Here is a 7,205-nt window from a genome sequence, read left to right as displayed (position 1 = left end):
TCACAGAAGAGAATTAAGTAGAGACTTTCAACACAAAAATTCAACTTGATCTCCAGAATCTAAAACTACTGTTCTTTCCAGTACATTAGATTGTATGTTGTACAATAAAGCAGAGAATATGAACATAAAAGAACCATGTAGTTAACAAGAGGTACAAGAGCTCAGAAGAGCAAAAGAAGGGTCAGAAAGTTGTCCAAAAGATTCTTTTTGTTGTTGTTGTACTTAATAGTATTTTTTTTTCCCGTTAACATGTAAAGACAGCTCTCAACATTCATTTTTGAGTTCCTAATTTTCCCTTCCTGTGCTTTCACACCCCCCCCCTTAAAATAGCAAGTGATCCAATATAGGATATACATGTACAATCATGTTCCATATTAGTCATGTAATGAAAGAAAAATCACAACAAAAGGGGAAAACCTTGTAAAAGAAAAAACATGTTTAAAAGAAGTGAAAATTGCATGCTTCAATATGCAATTTAAGCTTCACCAGTTCTTTTTCTGAATATAGATAGCATTTTCAATCATATCTCCTTTGGAATTGTCTTGGATCAGTATATCTATTATAGTTGATCATCACACAATATTGATACTACTGGAAGCAATGTTCTCCTGGTTCTGCTCCCTTCATTCAGCAAGGAGTCTTTTGTAAGTCTTTCCAAGTTTTCCTAAAATCTACCTGCTCAATATTTCTGATAGCACAACAGCATTCTATTACATTCATATATCACAACTTGTTCAGCCATTTCCCCAAATGATGAGCATCCCCCCTCGATTTCCATTTTTTGTCACCACAAAAAAATCTGCTGTAAATATTTTGGTAAAATATAAACCTAATAGTGGTAATGCTAAATCAATGGGTAAGCAATTTTTTAGTCCTTTGGGCATAGTTCCAAATTCTCTCCAGAACAGTTGGATCAATTCATAACTCCACCAACAATGCATTAGTGTCCTACTTTTCTCACACCCCCTTCAACATTTATCATTTTTCTTTTCTATCATAAACAATGTGATAGATATGAGATGGTACCTCACAGTTATTTTAATTAACAATTGTGAGAAATACTGAAAAATTAGGTTTCCACAGAATCTTGCAACTTCAAAGTAATGCAAGATAGTAAGTTATCAATGACCTATGAACTTTCAGAAGGAAAAACTGACTTGGCTACAAAATTCTGACAAAGGGATTTAGACTAAAAAGTGGCTTAAACCATCCAGTGTCAACGACCAAAAGATTTTTCTGTATTGTGCTTACTTAATGAGGCTGATGCTTCTAAGCAAAGTGAAGAGGGGATAAGAGGTAGAGGAGCAATAACAAAATCTAAACACAATGGGGTGGAGGGAAAGAAGTCATTCCTCAGGCATACCAGGAACTGTACTTCTAGCCAATTAAAGGTTAAGTGGAATGGGAGGGGAAGGGGACTAACCTAGAAAAGCTTGTTGTTGCTCTGAGGGGGAGGTGTGCAGTTTTTCTGAAGAATCTAAGACTTCCTACTTCAATCTCTTCCATTCTTTCAATAAGAAATCACAGACTTGACAAATTCAGTTTGGAATCTTGTTTGTCATAGTAATTTAGAATACTATATGGCTATAGATAGCTTTAATTTCTTCTGACAACTACCTATTCATACCCTTTGATCATTTATCAATTGGGGAATGGCTTATATTCTTATAAATATGACTCTTCTCTTTATATACTTGATAAATGAGGACTTTATCAAAAACACTGACTGCAAAAATTGTTTCCTGACTGTCTATTTTCCCTCTAATCTTGGCTGCACTGGTGCAAAAACTTTTTAATTTAAGGTAATCAAAATTATTCATTTTGCATTTCATAATGTTTTTCTTGTGTGATCATAAATCCTTTTCTTTTCCAAAGATCTGACAGCTAAATTAACTCCTTGATTTCCTAATTTTCTTATACTATCACCCTTTATGTTTAAGTCATGTACTCATTTCAACCTTTATCTTTATCTTTTCTCTTTCAACTTTATATAGAGTGTGAAATATTGACCTAAGACTAGTTTTTGACATCCTATTTTCCATTTTTCCCAGAAGATTTTGTCAGATAATGAGTTCTTATCCCAGAAGATAGAATCTGGTTTATCTAACAGTAGATTATTACATCATTTACTATTATGTCTTGTATATCTAACAGCTCACTGATTTACCATTCTGTTCCTTAGCCAGTCTCAAATAATTTTAATGACTGTCACTTCATACTATAGTTTTAGATCTGTGTGCAGATAAACTACCTTCCTTTGCCCTTTTTTCCATTAATTCCCTTGATATTCTTGATCTTTTCTTCTTCCAAATGAATTTTGTTATGATTTTTTTCTAGCTCTATGAAATAATTTTGTGGTAGTTTGATATGTCATTAAATATGTAGATTTAATTTAGGTAGCACTGTAATTTATATTATACTAATATATTACATATAATGATATATAATATTAACTATATTACATTACCCATGAGCAATTGATATTTTCTCAATTATTTAGATCTATTTGTGTGAAAAGTGTTTTTAACTTCCTGAGTTTGTCTCGGCAGTTATACTCTCAAATATTTTATATTGTCAATAGTCATTTTAAATGGAATTTCTCTTTCCACCTCTTTTTGCTGGACTTGTTGATAATATGTAAAAATAGTGATGATTTATGTGGTTTTATTTTATAAAAATATGATATGCTTCATAAATTTGTATATCATTCTTGTGCTGGAACCATATTTTATCTTCTCTGAATCATTCTAATTTTTGCATATGTGCTGCCAAAGCAAGCCCTCAAATTTCTTTTAACAACCACCAAAAACTGCATTTAAATAGTCTTAAAATTTTCAAAGCATTTTACAAATACTTCATTTTCATTATTTTAGTTAATGTTTCAAAACAACCACTGGGAGGTAGGTGCTATTATCCATACTTTATAATTGAGAAAATATAAGGCAGAAGGAAGTGAAATGACTTATCTAGAGTCAGATTATTATTAACTGTCTGAGCCTAGATACAAACTCAGATCCAGAACCCTATTCAATACAGCACCTAGCTGCCTAAAATGAACATAAATGATTTAGGTCTTGAAAAGAAGAGTGGAGATTTCTACTTATCAGCAAGAACACTACACAAGTCTTTAAAGACAAAGAGAAAAAAATGAAATGAACATAGAGGGTTTTTTACAGGGAAAAGTGAAAAGATCAATCTTACTTGGTAGAGGTCAAAAGAGAACATATGATCAAATCAAAGTTAAAAGAGTAGGCTGAAATTAGATTGTGAAAACTTTAAAAGGGGCCCAAGAAAAATTATGTGATCCAAAGCAGTGTTTAAGTATATGATTCTGACAACCATGTGCTGGATTAACTGAAAATGCTAAGAAAAGCTGTGTGGACCATTTGTGAACGCTCAGGGAAGCGGGATAGCCAGCTAAATGTAAAATATTGTAATTATCAGACACTGTTGATCTATTGGGTAGTTTTGCTAAAAAACAATGTCTTTTTTTCCCTTTTTAATTTTTGTTACTAAGCACGACTTAGTAGGAAGGGGAAAGAGAAGGAATATATTCAGAATTGAAGGTAATGTAAAAGCAAAAAGATATTGGTATTTTTAAAAATTAAACACAAAAAAAGAAGTTATTATACTAATCCAAGCATGAGACTATAAGGACCTTAAAACAATGTAGTTGCAATTAGAACAGAAGAAAAAAAGAGAGAGTTGAGAAAATGAGAGATGAAATTTGCATGACTGTAGGACAACAAAATAAAGAAACAATGCAAGGAGCATGATAAAATTTCTAGTCTGGCTGAATGGGAATTTGTTTATTAGTATGTTTATTAGTTACCACAAAATTAGTGCTTAATAAATGCTAGATGACTGAAAAATAGTCTAAGTTGCCAGTTAAGTCAATTATGAAAAATATAAATTACACTGTCAATAATCAAAATAACTCTCTTCCTGTCTTTCTGTCTCTACCCTGATACTTAAAGAGTCAGAATCAAGGCCATTTTATCATCTGTGGCATACTGAAACTGGAATAAGAAAAGAAAGTATTTGGGAAATACATCAGTTTGCATACAGTGAAATAAGATAATGGCAACAGAAGAGAGCTCATTACCTCATTTTTTAACCCACCTTTTTAAATCCTCTACCCTCAGTCCTACTCTACTAGTGGGCAATGACGCTGAGGAATCATGAAGGCTGTGCTAAAAGAAAAACTCTGGCAGTCTAAGACTAACTATAGATTCAGATTATTTTTTGAGAAATGAACTCTAAATATGGAAATGCTCATCACCATAACTTAGCCACCAAATGGTTTTTTCCTGCTCAAAGTTTTTTGTGATAGCAAATCATAAACACTAGTATCAACTCAAGCCTCAGAAAGTTACAATATATATCTGTAAATGGAGTACCTATACACAGATTAAATGTTTGTTCTTTTATAGTATTTCAGTGTAAAAGTTTATTTTAAAAAACCTGCAATACCTAACTCAAAAATAAAAACCAGGTAATATACCACAAAACACACATTTTTCCCGAATGGAAAAACTTTTGACTTAAAAAAATACATATGAAAAGGGTTATTAGGTTATAAGTTCAGGGGGAAAAAAGTTTTGTTCTTTGACATTACAGTTGAGAAGTCTGTAATCCTATGAATTAACAAAGGCAATTAACAAAAGCAAAATTCAATTATCCAACTCACCAACCAAATGATGGTCAGCTAGGAATTTATTTTGTTCATCTCTGACTATGAATAAATGATTCTGCTGTGTATAGTATATTTTGACCTTGAAACAAGATGCTGAAATTTTACTACTCTTATTTAAAAGGAGAGAGAGATTTTATAAATCACAGAGAATAACTCTTCCCATTCTGCTTTTTCCCTACCATATAAATAGAGTACTGGTTATTGGACATAACAGTTACCCTTAGGAGTTTGAAAGCTGTCTTCTGAAGAATTTATTTCCCACTCCCTCCCTCCCCATTTTACTATAAGTTAGCTGCTACTTAAAAGGTCCTATATAGTACATCAGGTCGTGGTTTTTAAGCACGGGTGTTCTTTTTGCAACAGCTCTGAGCCCTTGAAAGTGCTCAGAACAGATGGATGATCTGAACCTATGGATGTCCCCTCCTGTCTTAGCGACCTGAAAGCTCAATGGAGAGCAATTACAAGCAATATTAATGCCTTGGCAGAAGCTACCATAGTTTCTACAGTTAGTCCAATGCAGGACAGGAGTTACCTGAATAGCAAATTAGGCATATTAGATGCCAGTACCCCAACCCACTTGGTTTTTTTTCCCATAGGGAAAAAAATTGCATAACTAAAGTTCCCTGAAAAGAATTTTAAAAGGGAGTTGGGTGATGGGCAGGAAAAGCAAGGTAACTATACAGTAGTCTCCAACAAACCTCCTAAGAATATACAATTTAACAAATTTTACACATGAAATCGTAGAAAAGGAGAAAGCTAACACACACACACACACACACACACACACACACACACACACACACACACAGAGTTCTTCATTCTAAATTTCTAAAACAACTAATTGAAATGACATCTGAACCAAGTAAGAATGCAATGCAAAGCTCTACTGAATTTATATTTCTAGAGTTGTTAGGGTTAATGAAATTCACGCTGAAACTGGCAAGCTGAAGAAAAAGAGGACATTTCCTCAAAATCCACATGACAGAAACATACCACAGTAATGGCCAATCAGCATGGGATGGGTGTGGCAGGAGAAGGCAAGAACAGAAACAGAGGCCAGCTGCAAGATGTGAGGGGTGTGTTTGACTATGAAAGGAAAAAGGAGGGAGATAGCCTGGAACACAACCATGTTTATATCAAAAAAAAAAAAAAAAAAAAAAAAAAGGTGAATAACTAATAATAGCACCCATGCAAAAACTGAGAAGAGGTAATAAACATATTTGCATATAAATATGTAATATTTATATAGTCATTTCCCTATAAGTTATTGGTGTTAAAAAGTTCATTTTATTAAGTTGACTGCTTGAAAGTTGGGGAGATAGGGAAGCAGAGAGGTGAAGCTATAAATGGTGGATAGTTTTCCAGGAAAGCCCACAAAAGCCTATTTAATCCATAATGCAGCTAAAACACTGTACCTATGCCAAAAAAAGAAAAGAAAAGAAAAGAAAAAGAAATATTCCAACATTACTGAACAAAACACCATAGCACAGAATAGAAGAAGCAGTACTATATTTGTAAGCAGAAGACTGGGTTTAAACCCCGACTCTGCTTTTAGACTGGACTCCATTATAATCCCAGCATTTTGCCTGCAGTGTTCTAGATTTCATCATTGCTCACCAGAAAGAATCACCTCATACTGCAAGATCACATCAGTCCCAAAACTCAAATCTCATCAGTACTCCTGGCTCCTACCTCCCCTCTGAATAGGCTGTCCAGGGCATCCATTTCATCATTTCCTATTTTGCTGCACTCTCTTTGGACTAGACTCAATCTTGTCCCAATGCCAACTACTATCCACTCCCCAAGTAGATTCCTCTAGTCCTTTTGTGTGACTTGTATTTCTCCTTCAGGTTATAAATTCCAAGAGAGCTGCAAATGTGTGTCTTTTTCATATTTTTATCCTCTGTACTTCGCACAATGCTGGCACATAGATGGCATATAATAAATGTTAACTGACTGACTAGATAGTTCTGTCCCTTCATTAGCTATGTGATCTTGGACCAACAACTTGAAGAATCAGAAACTCTATTTCCTCATTTGTTAAATGTTTTCATTCAAGTTTCACAGGATCTTGGAATTTAAAGCTGGATTCAAGAAAACCTTAAACAATATAAGATATTTTTAAAAATTGGTTCAGATGCTGTCCTGAAGCTATTTACACTCTACTTACTTTCATAAATTAAGTATAATATAAAGAAGAGAATGATGATAGTCACAAAGAGAATTAAATTAAGAATCTGAAGAGAGAAATATCAAAGAGAAGAGATTTTTTTTAAAAGTATACAAGAATCTGATCCTAGATATTATTATCATCATCATTACAATGACGATAATAATAATAAAAATAGTAATGCTCATAATACACTTAGATGCTGCTATGTACTAGGAACGGTGTCAAATGCTTTCAGTTACTATCTCATTTGATTCTCTCAACAACCCTGGAAGGTACGTGCTATTATTATTCCTATCTCACAGTAAAGAAAATTGAGGCAAACAAGTTTAGTGGCTT

General features: G+C 33.4%; 1 non-coding gene across 1 annotated transcript; it reads right to left on the bottom strand.

Annotated features, from left to right (window-relative positions):
• Positions 1-2,673: 2,673 nt before the first annotated feature.
• On the bottom strand, positions 2,674-2,777 carry LOC127552586 (U6 spliceosomal RNA). The gene has a single exon (XR_007951455.1). It is a non-coding gene; the product is annotated as a U6 spliceosomal RNA (small nuclear RNA).
• Positions 2,778-7,205: the final 4,428 nt, after the last annotated feature.

This window comes from Antechinus flavipes, chromosome 2 (assembly GCF_016432865.1).
Source record: "Antechinus flavipes isolate AdamAnt ecotype Samford, QLD, Australia chromosome 2, AdamAnt_v2, whole genome shotgun sequence".
Classification (NCBI taxonomy): domain Eukaryota; kingdom Metazoa; phylum Chordata; class Mammalia; order Dasyuromorphia; family Dasyuridae; genus Antechinus; species Antechinus flavipes.
This window is presented reverse-complemented; position numbering and strand designations above follow the sequence as displayed.